The sequence below is a fragment of the Pongo abelii genome, chromosome 6 (genome assembly GCF_028885655.2).
Source record: "Pongo abelii isolate AG06213 chromosome 6, NHGRI_mPonAbe1-v2.0_pri, whole genome shotgun sequence".
NCBI classification, from domain to species: domain Eukaryota; kingdom Metazoa; phylum Chordata; class Mammalia; order Primates; family Hominidae; genus Pongo; species Pongo abelii.
In genome coordinates, this window is record NC_071991.2 from 41,806,871 (window position 1) to 41,820,313 (window position 13,443).

Genomic DNA, 13,443 nt, shown 5'->3' on the forward strand with positions numbered 1-13,443 from the left:
GTACATTCATATAATCAAATCAGGGTAACTGGAATATCCATCAACTTAAATATTTATATTTTCTTTATGCCAGGAACATTCAAGTTATTCTCTACTAGCTATTTTGAAATGCATAACCAATTAATGTTAATGAGTCACCCTACTGATCTATTAATACTAGGTCTTGCCAGGCACAGTGGCTCACGCCTGTAATCCCAGCACTTTGGGAAGCCGAGGCAGGTGGATCACCTGAGGTCAGGAGTTCGAGACCAGCCTGGCCAATATGGTGAAACCCCATCTCTACAAAAATATAAAAATTAGCCAGGTGTGGTGGCAGACACCTGCAATCCCAGCTACTTGGAAGGCTGAGGCAGGAGAATCGCTTGAACCCAGGAGGCGGAGGTTGCAGTGAGCCGAGATCACGCTATTGCACTCCAGTCTAGGCGACAAGAGTGAGACACCATCTCAAAAAAAAAAAGAAAAAAAAACAACTAGGTCTTATTTCTTCTAAATGAGTAATGTGCCACTTTTTAAAGGAGCACCAACTGGCTAAGCCATCAAAAACATATTTTGCACCTTGTGTTTTCCATCAGTCCTCCTGTTCTACTGCATAATATGAGTTTGCTGTATTATTTGAGATTATTCGATTCTGCTGAAGAAGACAAGAAGAGCAAATTAAGTGGATGAAATACATAAGCAATGTAAAAGCATACATAGTGAGTTAGCAAGTGGTTTGTATGCCACAGGAGAATCTCGTAGTCTGTGTTAAGTCCCGACAATGAGTAAGCAAATGGCTTGCAAGACATGGGCAGAATTGATCGTATATGCTAAATGCTGACAGTAAATTAGAAACCTGAAATGCTAAAAATAGAAAATGGAATATATGATGGCAAAAATGTGTTACTTAGAGCTAGAAAAGGATGGATAGACCAAGTTATAAGCACACACCTGTGGGTGACAGCTGGGCCATGCCTGACATTGACTGTCCACTGGTGACACCTCATATGTCCCCATTCTGGCTCTGCATGTGTTTTGTCCAAGAAGTGTAATTAGAAACATGGCAGTTTAGCAGCTAACTGGCAAGCTACAGCTATAGGCTGGCTACATCGCTGTAATAGAGCTAGTGTATGCCAATGGCCTCAGATATCTTCTAGTCTGGAGGTACTCTTGCTCAAACTCAACTCTGGCCTCTTAATAACACCATCACTGGAGAAGGCTCCTATGGCAGACAGACAGAACACATGAACTTTACTAGCCCAGGATTTAGGTAGTGTGCGCCTTCCTCCTGCATATATATATAACCCAAGTGTGTTAATCTACCCCACAGTTTTCCATTGTTTGCATTTTATATTGATTTAGTAAACTGTGGAATTCAAGCATCTTAATTTGGTCTGTGAGCCTTTTTGTTTTGTGATTTCTGGAATAGCTTGCTTGGTGGGTACTTGCACCAAGGTCCTTCCCTACACAGCTTATGGAAGGGGGAAAATATTCTTGTCTTTCACAGAATGGTATTAATACTTGAGACAGACTCCAGTTTGGGATTTGATATGAAGTCATGCAGTGACCTATTAGCAGTCAGAAACAAGACTGGGTCTAAATTAGGAAGGAACAGTTTGCACAGAATAATCCCTTATAAACTTAGAGGCCTTGAATAAGGGAGGAGATGAGTTTGGAACATGGAGGGAGAGCATTCTGGGAAGAGGGTCTGTGTGCAGATGGGTTTTTTGGAAACCTTAAGACTGCCCCATTTGGGATGGTTGGAGCATTTCTCAATATTTCCTTTAGCAGCAAGCTCTCTGATCCTTGGAGAGAGCGTAGAAAGATGAGGACTGAAATTTTTCCACAAATACGTCACCGGACAACTGAATACGTTATGAGAAATAGTTCTCAATCCATGGCTCCACTATATCAATGTATTTCATTGTCATTTTTCCTTTGAAAATCCCTCAAGCTTATCAGGATTTAGTCGTACAATGAAGAAATACATTATCCCTCCCCTTCCCTACTGTGACTATAAAACACATTCCCGGCCAGGCGCAGGGGCTCACGCCTGTAACCCCAGCACTTTGGGAGGCCGAGGTGGGCGGATCACGAGGTCAGGAGTTCAAGACCAGCCTGACCAACATGGTAAAACCCCGTCTCTACTAAAAACACAAAAATTAGCCAGGCGTGGTGGTGCGCGCCTGTAATCCTAGCTACTCAGGAGGCTGAGGCAGGAGAATTGCTTGAACCCAGGAGGTGGAGGCTGCAGTGAGACGAGATCATGCCACTGCACTCCAGCCTGGGTGACAGAGCGTGACTCCGTCTCAAAAAACAAACAAACAAAACAAACAAACAACAACAACAACAACAATTTCCACAGCTGTGACCACAGCTGTGTGAAGGAAATGTCAGAAGTAAGGAGCATTTATTTGCTTTGAAAACACTCAGCAAGTTTTTCTCTCTCCCAATATTGGCTCCTGAAATATTGAATGTTACTAACTTTCCCCTTCTTAGAAAAAAAACAATACACAAAAAGCCCCGAGATTCAAAATATGTGGCAGGTCTGCAATTGTATTCTATGTACCAGGCACTTTTGGAACTGGGCAGTGAGGTGACTCTGACATTTTGTGAGACGTATCTACTTAAAGTTTGGTTAATTGCCAAGAGTCTTGTTATCAACTTCCATTGGTAACTGTGCATTTAATACAATATGGTAGAAACTCTCTTCTCCAGTGCAAAAAGTTTTCTTTAGTAATGAATCACTTAAAAACAATAAAATGCCTCCAGAAACTTTTACTTTTAACCCCATGTATTTATTTTTCATAATAAGGTCAAGTTCTCTCTCTCTTTTTTTTTTAATGTGTTTTACTGAATGGTATTCACATTATCTTTATGAGAAGAAGCAGCTTCATGATATCCAGGTCTAGGTTTTCAAAGTGGAGTGAGCTCTTAAATAAAGTACTAGCAAAGTGACTTGCAGGCAATCTCTTTTTGTATTTTAATGATTTTCCAATAAGCTTTTGTAATAGTCTCATATTTTGCTACTCACTGCATAATCTGTGGACCAGCAGTGTCCCTATCGCCTGGGAGCTAATTAGAAATGCGAAGTCTCAGGCCCTACCTCACCTACTGAATCAGAATCTGCCCCTTAACAAGCTCTCTGGGTGGTTTGTGCGCACATTAAAATTTGAGTAGCTATGATATGGCCTATTCAGTTCCTATTTCAGTAGCAATTTTAAAAGAGATTTGTTCTTTCTTTCTGTCCTTATATTTTATAATATTATGTACTATTTAACTAAATTATGTCATTGTAGAAGTAAGTATTACTGGCATAAACAAGCTTGGGCAAACACACAACTGCCTCTGTAAGCATTCAACTCAACCGTGAGAAAGGAAGCGAATGAGTGTAGGATTAGCCGAGTGCACCTCACCCTGTGGGCATCACTCAGGATGTATTACAGAGGGAAGAGAGCTTCTAGGAATCCAGGGATTGGCTTAAATGTAGGCTGTTTAAAAGAACCAGTCCTATAATTGTAATTGATATTCACCGATGACTTTTCATGAATTGTTTCTAACCCCAACGACAAGATGGCAGGAGGGTGTTAGCAGAAGGCACTGAACTGTTGGCCAAGTATTCCCAGTTCTTCCCCCTCCAGCCACTTGCAGGATTGCTCTTTCTGGCCAGATATGGCATGGGGGCAGGAGTCTCATCTGGCCAATGAATTGTGAGCCAAAGTAACATGTGTCATTTCCAGCCAGTACACTTAATTTTTATTGAACTCCTCAGAGCCCTCAATTTCCCTTTGGCCCAACAATATCAGAGGTGTCAGCTATGAGCCAGCAAGGAAACACCTCCTACATTTTAATTGCCGGTGATTCTGGGGTTTCCCACAGCCGAACCTAGTCAGTGCTGACAGAGACAGTATTCTCACTTAGAGGGTACAGCCCTAGGTTAGTGATTAAATTCAAGCACACCATCAATCAGGAGTTAGCTTTAAAATGCCTTCGTGTAGATGGTGTGCTTGAGTTTAGGTGTGCTTGAGTTTAACCACTAACCTAGTGTTGGGTAAATAACACTGAATTTCCTTGATTTAAAATCCCCACACACCAATCACAGGAGCAGTTATTTAGCTCCTACAGGAGTCTTCAGCTCAGAATGTGGTTTTCGTTCAAAAACCTCAATCTAAATCTGTATCAGAGGAGATTGCTAGTTGATCTATGGGATTTGGAAATAACTTTTCATTAACCAGAGTATTGTACAGGCATCTCCAACTTGTAATGAATGGGGCTGAAGAAACCGGTGAGCCAAGAAAACAATCCCTTTGAAGAGACATCCTCAGTCTAGAACCACATTCTGCCCTATGCCCAGAGAACATCCCTCACCTGATCCCACCACAAGGTAAGCCACTCTTGTCATCAGGATATTTGTTAGGTTTGTGCTGGAATTAGTCCTTCCTACAAGGTACGTGCTACGGTGCCAAAAAGGCAGTGGTGGGGTCTTCACAGAGTCCACTGATGGGACATTCAGCCATTTAGTGCCTGCTTGGTAACAGATGGTTGCACATGTGAAAAAATTCAGTCTGGGACTGACTTGTGCTGTAGCATATCACTTTTTAGTGTAGTTTTGGGGTAGGAGATATAGAGCTCCCATCTACCTCTAAATGTTGGAGCTCACCTATAATTACCAAAAGAATCGGATGATTATCAGAAGAACCTATTTGGTCAAATTGGGTGAGAAGGCACACTAATAGACAAGAAAGGCAAGCTTGAAGGAGTTGGAAAGAAATCCAACTATTTAAAGGTTATCATATTTAATATAGAAAAGCAAATTATAATATAAATGAAAAGCCCAAATTCAATCACATAAAATCAAAATTTCAGACAAACGACATAAGAATATTAGTAATAGAAGTCACAAAAATGATTTTAGAATGAGTAAAAGGTAATAGTGACTAAAAGAATAAAATATAGATAATATAATGAACTATTGAAAAGTAAAATAAAAACCCTAAAATTTGAAAGCACGAATCAAAATAACAAAATGAGTTAAGTTACCTAAAATTATGGTTTGTTGTGGTTCAAAATATGTTCACAGGTTCCTTGACACTGTCTTCAGCAGGTGGAGCCTAATTTCCCTCCACTTGAGAGGCTGCACTTAGTGACTCACTCCTAGTGAAGTGAATAGAGCAGAAGTGATGTGCGACTTCTGGGACCAGGTCTTAAAAGACATCATGACTTCTGACTTGCTCTCTTCTGTGATCATTTGCTCTGGAAGAGGCATCTGCCATGTTGTGAGTGCAATTGAGCAGCCCTGTGGAGAGGTCCAGGTAGCAAGGAAAACAACCATGTGGTGAGTCCTCATAGGAGCAGACCCTGCAGACCAGTCAAGCCCTCAGACACTGTAGTTTTGACTGACGTCTTGACTGCAACCTCATGAGAGACTGAGGCAGAGCCTTCCAGATAAGCCACTCTAGACACCTGCCCTCAGAAACTGTGAGAAAATCATCAATACAGTCATGTCACTTAATGGCTGGGATATGTCCTGAGAAATGTTGTGTGAACATCCTAGAGTATACTTAAACAAACCTAGATGGTTCAGCCTAAGACACACCTAGGCTATATGATATAACCTATTGCTCCTAGGCTGAAAACCTGCACAGCATGTTACTGTTCTGAATACTGTAGGCAATTGTAACGCAATGGTAAGTATTTGTGCATCTAAGCATATCTAAATGTACAAAAGGCACAGTCAAATTATGGTATCATAATCTTTTTTTTTTTTTTTTTTGAGACGGAGTCTCGCTCTGTCGTCCAGGCTGGAGTGCAGTGGTGCAATCCCAGCTCACTGCAAGCTCTGCCTCCTGGGTTCACGCCATTCTCCTGCCTCAGCCTCCCGAATAGCTGGGACTACAGGAGCCTGCCAACAAGCCCGGGTAATTTTTTTGTATTTTTAGTAGAGACGGGGTTTCACTGTGTTAGCCAGGATGGTCTTGATCTCCTGACCTCGTGATCCATCCGCCTCAGCCTCCCAAAGCGCTGGGATTATAGGCGTGAGCCACCACGCCCAGCCATGGTATCATAATCTAAACAGGACCACTAGCATACATAAGGTTCATCTTTGACTGAAACATTGTTATGTGGTGTACATGTGTACTTGTTACTTGAAGCTACTAACTTTTAGGTAATTTGTGAAGCACCAACAGATAATGAGCACAAACTGCTAGAGCTATGTTTTATAAATAAGCAAATAAATCATCTAGGAGTTAGAAATGAATCAGAGAAGGTGTGTTCTAATGGAATTCTCCCGTTTAAGAGAGGTGACCTCTAAGCATGAAATTCCCAAAGAAGCTCTATGATGATTATCTTGCTCTTGATCTTTGAGCAAGTAAGCCCTGGAAACCACCCGTTATCCAGGACCTACTGAGTAGTATAGGCCCATCCTCTCCTGCAATACATCTAAGGGTTCTTCAGCATACAACCTAACCCATATCCCATCCCAGCTTGCTGGAGCCAGCCCACACTGCCTTGTGAGAGAAGACTGTTAAATTTTCAGAAAGTCTGCATGCCAATTGTTAAATAAAACCATGAAATCTTTATTACAAATTAAATTATATCACTTAAAATTAAATTATATTAAAGGAAAATGTAACAAATACTCAAAACTCATTCTATCCTAATGATTTGACTACATTATACAGTCATCTGTGCTTTTGAAGTTATTCTGTGTGTACCGAATTTATATGATGGAAATTCTACTATTAAATATAGAAAAAACCAAGCCAAAATGCTTTCTCCTACTCTCATACAATAATCAGCAAAGAATACTTCTGTGACCCTTGGCCACCAAAATGTGTGGGGATTTTTTCCCCACCAAACAGTCTTTCAGGGGATTCTCTAGCGGACGCTAGCTGGGTGTCCTCCGATTCAATTCTGACACTCTACCTGGAGATAGCATCAGATCTCACAGGTTGAGGGCCCAGTCCCACAAGATTGGCCCCACTTCAGATGCCAGTTGCAAGAAGCAGGTTGTCACCTATAACTCTGAGCCAGTTCCCACCATTTACCCGTCGAGTTTGATTAATTTGCTGGAGGAGCTTACAGAACTCAGTGAAACACTTTACTTATGTTTACCAGTTTATTACAAAGGATATTGCAGATGATACAGTGAACAGCTAGATGGAGGAGACACACAGACCAAGTTCTGGGGCATGGGGAGTGGACCTTCCGTGCCCTCTCGAGGTGTGCTACCCTTCAGGAATCTCCCCCCGTGTGTTCAGCCTTCAGGAAGCCAGCCCCTTCCCCGCCACCATCCCTGTCCTTTTGGGTTTTTAATGGAAACTTCCCTACACGGGCATTGATATGGTTTGCATCTGCGTCCCCACACAAATTTCATGTTAAGGTGTAATCCCCAATGTTGGAGGTGGGGCCTGGTGGGGTGGGGGGCGACTGGATCATGGGGGTGGTTCTAATGGTTTAACACCATGCTCCCTTGGTACTTTATAGTGAGTGAATTCTCCTGAGATCTCATTGTTTAAGGGTGTGTGGCACCTCCCCTCATCTGTTCCTCTTGCTCCAGCCATGTAAGACCTGCCTGCTTCCCCTTCATCTTCTGCTATCACTGTAAGCTTTCTGAGGCCTCCCCAAGCAGATGCCAGCATCGTGTTTCCTGGACAGCCTGCAGAACCATGAGCCAACTAAACCTCTTTTCTTTGTAAATTACCCAGTCTCAGATATTTCTTTATAGCAGTGTGAGAACGGATGAATACAGGCATAATTGGTTAAATCATTGGACATTGGTGATCAACTCAACCTTTAGCCCCTCTCTTCTCCCCAGAAGTTGAGGGGTAATGCTGAAAGTCCCAATCCTCTAATGTTCTTTCTTATGACCAGCCCCTATCCTGAAGCTATTTAGGGACGTCCAGCCACCAGCCATTTCTTTAGCATACGAAAAGCACTCTTATTATTCCAGAGATTCCAAGGATTTTAGAAACTCTATCTCAGGAAATTGGGATGAAGACCAAATACATATTTCATAATATCACAGCTATATAATGGTCTGCTACTGGGCATCTCTGTCCAACTCAATGTTCAGTGGCACCACACCGATAGCTTGAAATTGGACATGGTAAGAATATAATGTAAAAATTGGTGGGGCGGTGGCTCACGCCTGTAATCCCAGCACTTTGGGAAGCCGAGGCAAGCAGATCACGAGGTCAGGAGATCGAGACCATCCTGGCTAGCACGGTGAAACCCCGTCTCTACTAAAAATACAAAAAATTAGCCAGGCGTGGTGGTGGGTGCCTGTAGTCCCAGCTACTTGGGAGGCTGAGGGAGGAGAATGGCATGAACTCAGGAAGTGGAGCTTGCAGTGAGTCATGATCTAGCCACTGCACTCCAGCCTGGGCAACAGAGTGAGACTTCGTCTCAAAAAATAATAATAATAATAATAATTTTAAAAGAATTGGCAAATGCTACAAAGCACGTCTTGATTTATTGTTTTTTTTTAATTGTGTAGTCTTAAAACAGTGATAAAGAAAATGTTAATAGCATAGATTAAACTTAAAAGTGTGCCTACACTTGTTATATTGTTAATAGCAAAAAACATTGGTGATATATTCTTCCAGTGTTCAGAAAAATTCTATCCTTAGCAAAATAGTTACTCACATTCCAGAAGAATAAGTGAAGTTCCAATGTATGTCTTATTGGTTAAGATAAATGAAAGTATCAAATAACAGTCAATATGAATTATACTCACTCATCAGTTGTAACCATAGATTGACTATGGATAGTCAGAAATTTGGCAAAAATCAAGGTAAACATTGTATGAAAATCAACTGACTTCACAGAATTTATATAAGATTTTATATTTTATTATTATTTGTAAACTGTGTGCTACACATCCTTTATATCAGCAATATTTTTAAATAAGTGTATGTGTATATATATTCTTCATTTTTCAAAAATTGTCAGGTTTTAAACGTTTACCAGCATATCAATGACACTAACTCATGCTGACTATAGTAGATAAATTACTTTTCTTAATAATGAGTCTACATTGTGTATTGAGGGCGGAGGATGTTTGCAGTATCTTTACCTGTGGGCAGGAGCAGGAAAACTAGGAATAAGGGAGGAAAACCAGGTATCTATTCTCCAGCCTGGCTTCACCTACCAGGTCGACAGGGAAGTGAGACTTGTGGTAGAAGTGGAAGAGCTGTTTTCACAGGGGAAAGGTTTATGAGACTGATGTTACTGTAACTCAATTGTAACCTAAGTAGTGAGGTCAAGTGCAAATGGTAGATGAGTACCTACACAAAAGACTATATCTTATATGCCTTTTCCCCCACAACTCTGTACTTACCTTCACAGAGCACTGAGCTTAGGAGATGATCAAAAATATTTGATAAAAACTTGCATTAAAATAAAGATATAGTGATAAAAATCAACATATAAAAATCAGTAGTACTTCTATATGCTAATAGTGAACTATCTGAAAAAGTAATCAAGAAAATAATCCCATTTAAAATAACCACCAAAAAAAATCTATTTCTAGGAAAAATTTAACCAAGGAAGTTAAAGATCTCTACATTTAAAACCATAAAACAATGATGAAAGAAATTGAAGAGGACACAAATGCATGGAAAGATATCCCATGTTCACTGATTGGAAGAATTAATATTGTGAAAATGATCATACTACCAAAAGTAATCGTACTACCAAAAATGATCTACAGATTGAATACCCTCCGTATCAAAATATCAATGTAATTTTTCACATAAATAGAAAAAAAATCCTAAAATTTGTATGAAACCACAAAAGGCCTCAAATAGGCAAAGCAATCTTGAGAAAAAAGAATAAAGTTGGAGGCATCATACTACTTGACTTCAAAATATACTGCAAAGCTACAGTAACCAAAACAGCATGGTACTGGCATAAAAACAGACATGTAGACCAATGGAACAAAATAGCCCAGAAATAAATCCACACATCTACAGCCAACTGATTTTTCCATGAAGGGCCCAATAACACACATTGGGGAAAGGACAATCTTTTCAGTAAAAGGAGCTGGGAAAACTGGATGTCCGCAGGCAGAAGAATGAGACTTAACACTTAACACCTCTCACCATATACCAAAATCAACTCAAAATGGATTAAAGACTTAAATATAAGACCAGAAACTATGAAACTACTAGAAGAAAACATTGGGGAAATGTTTCATGACATTGGACTGGTTAAATACTTTCTTAAATAAGACATTGAAAGCACAGGCAACAAATGTAAAAATAGACAAGTGGAAATATATCAAATGAAAACACTTCCACACAGAAAATGAAATAATCAACAGAGTTAAGAGAGAACTTAAAGAATATGAGATGTTGGGTGTGGTGGCTCACGCCTGTAATCCCAGCACTTTGGGAGGCCAAGGCAGGTAGATCATGAGGTCAGGAGATCGAGACCTTCCTGACTAACACGGTGAAACCCTGTTTCTACTAAAAATACAAAAAATTAACTGGGCGCGGTGGTGGGCGCCTGTAGTCCCAGCTACTTGGGAAGCTGAGGCAGAAGAATGGCATGAACCTGGGAGGTAGAGCTTGCAATGAGCGGAGACCGCACCACTGAACTCCAGCCTGGGCAACAGAGCAAGACTCCGTCTCAAAAAAAAAAGAATATGAGAAAATATTAGGGAACTATACATCTGACAGAGAGTTAATATCCAGAATATATTAGGAACTCAAGCAACTCAATAGCAAAGAACCCAAATAATTCAATTTTAAAAGAGTGAAAGATCTGAATAGACATTTCTCAAAAGAAGAAATACAGTCAACAAGTATGTAAAAAAATACTCAACATCACTAATCATCAGAGAAATGCAAATCAAAATGAGATATTGTCTCACTCCAGTTAGAATGGCCATTGTCAAAAAGATAAAAGAAAACAAGTGCTGGTGGGGTGTGGAGAAAAAGAAACCCTTATGCAATGTTGGTGGAAATTTAAATTTGTACAGCTATTATGGAAAACAGTATTGAGGTTCCTCAAAAAATGTAAAATAGAACTACCATATGATCCAGCAATCCCACTGCTGAATATTTATCCAAAGGAAATGAAATCAATATGTCCAAGAGATCTGCACTCCCTTATTTATTGCAGCACTATTCACAACAGCCAAGCCATGGAAACAACCTAAGTATCCATCAAGAGATGAATGGATAAAGTATGGTATATATACACAATGGAATACTATTCAGCCATAAAAAGGAATGAAATGGTGTCATTTGCCACAGCATGGATGAACCTGGAGGACATTATGTTAAGTGAAATAAGCCAGGCACAGAAAGACAAACACCACATGAACTCCCTCATATGTGGAATCTTAAAAAGTTGATCTCATAGAAGAAGAGAGTAGAATAGTGGTTATCACATGCTGGGGAGGTTAGGGGAGAGAGAGGAATGAGGAGAGGTTGGTCAATGTGTTACAAAGTTACAGTTAGATAGAAGGAATAAGTTCAGCTATTCTATTGCACAGTAGGATGACTATGGTTAGCAATAATGTATTGCATATTTCAAAATAGCTACAAGAGAGGATTCTAAATATTCTCACTACAAGGAAATTATATATGTTTGAGGTGATGGATTTGCTAATTACCCTGATTTGTTCATTACACAATGTGCACATGTATTGAGACATCACATTGTACTTCATAAATATATATAGTTATTATGTGTCAATTAAAAATAAAATAAAACTTAAAAAGCAATAAAAATATAAGTCAATATGATTACTCAAAATCCTCAAGTTCTTTGTGCACCCTCCAACCATTAGAGGGAGTGGGAGCTAGAGGACTCTACCTACACAGCCTGTCCCAGGAGCCTCAGTGCAGTGAAAGTAATCCTGGGCAAACATTCCTTACCAGCAGGCTCAAACACAGTCACACAACCTGTGCTATAAGTTGGTGATGTCCCCATCTTTTGTTCTTTTAGGCTCTGCAAAGTGCATCTTGCATAAAAGTGAATGTTACCAATTCTGCTAAGGGCAGGATAAGGTAAACTGGCAAGTGCAGTTGTGAAACTCCTCTACTGATTTGGGGGCCACAGGATCAGAGTGTCAGATCTAAGGTTGCTGGAGATGTCTGATTATTTTACCCTCCACAGACAGAGCAAAGGTTCCTGTATAACATCCCTGGTCAAATTGAACCTTCATTCATTTTACCTATAAAAATTACTGCGCTAATAAATGCACCTTTCAGGGTCGATTTACATGGTGATAAATAAATCTTAATCATGTTTTTGAAAATGAACTCTCCCTTAGGCTCTTTTATATAACACTGAGGTATGGGCTACTACTAGGAAAATTTGGATGTTATCTAACTTTCCGTAGGTATAAATTAAGGCAGTCATATTCTATGCTGCAGTATTTAATACAGACAATAAGCAATACTAAATATATTTAAAACACTTCTTTGTAGTCATTTGTTCTTAAAACTAAAAAGCATAAACCTTGCATTTAGATGTATTTGCTGTCTCAGCAAAAACAAAAACAACAACAACAACAACAAACTTAGCAAATATACAATTCTCCCAAATAACCAATGGTATTTCTTTTAATGGGTGAACATAATCATGTTAAGACGTTCAGGTACTAGTAAAACATAAAGCCATTCAATTTTAGTACCACACTTAGCTCTTGAGCACAAAGAACTTCTACTGAAGCATGGCATAATTCAAGCAAAGGTTGCCATTTTCACCACACTTGGAACTCTCAGACTTGGGAGTGAGAGGCTTCTATTAATATTACAGTCTCCTTTGCTCTCAATGCTGTAGACTTCAGCTTCACCTTGACGCTGCACAAATAATACAGCTCGATTCAAGTTGGAGCCCTTGGGTGCTGCTGTCAGCCACTCTCTCCAGCATCTTGGTTTGGCTATTTTCCATTTATTATTTTCTGTGAAAGCAAGAACCTGTGTCTTTTGAGTGTCAACAACTTTGATGTTTTCTCACTGCAGAGGAAAGGAGATGAATTATTCTGGAGAAAATGCTTTCTTTTTCCTCGGTGTTACTTGTGAAGGGCCTGGCACTTCTAAGAAAGTAGTTGATATTCTCCAAGGCTTTTTTCTCTAGACAACATTATTTTCAGTACTTGGTGAATATGAATCAGGTATCATGCTCCATAAAAAAGATATTTTCAGGAAGTGTTCTGAAAAGGCTGCTTTTGCAATTGAGCTTTCCATTTTAACAAGCCATCCTTAATTTAAAGAATCTACAATGAAAGGATCTTTGTAAGCCTTGAAGGTCCAAGTGGGCTGGAATTGAGGAACGCCACAGCGGCTCTGGTAGTGAACCACAGTGATTCAAAGCATACAGTCCCCCTTCCTGCCCAGCCTCTAGCTGTGGCACCTTGGACATGTTTCTTTCCATCTTTCAGCCTCCACTTTCTTGCCTTTAAATTAGGGATGTGAGAGAACTCAAGACAAGAGGCGAGTGTGAGGA

General features: G+C 40.0%; 1 protein-coding gene across 5 annotated transcripts in view; it reads right to left on the bottom strand.

Annotated features, from left to right (window-relative positions):
* The window catches only part of HECW1 (HECT, C2 and WW domain containing E3 ubiquitin protein ligase 1), a 456,699-nt gene that overhangs the window by 377,073 nt on the left and 66,183 nt on the right, over positions 1–13,443 (bottom strand). The window lies entirely within an intron of this gene.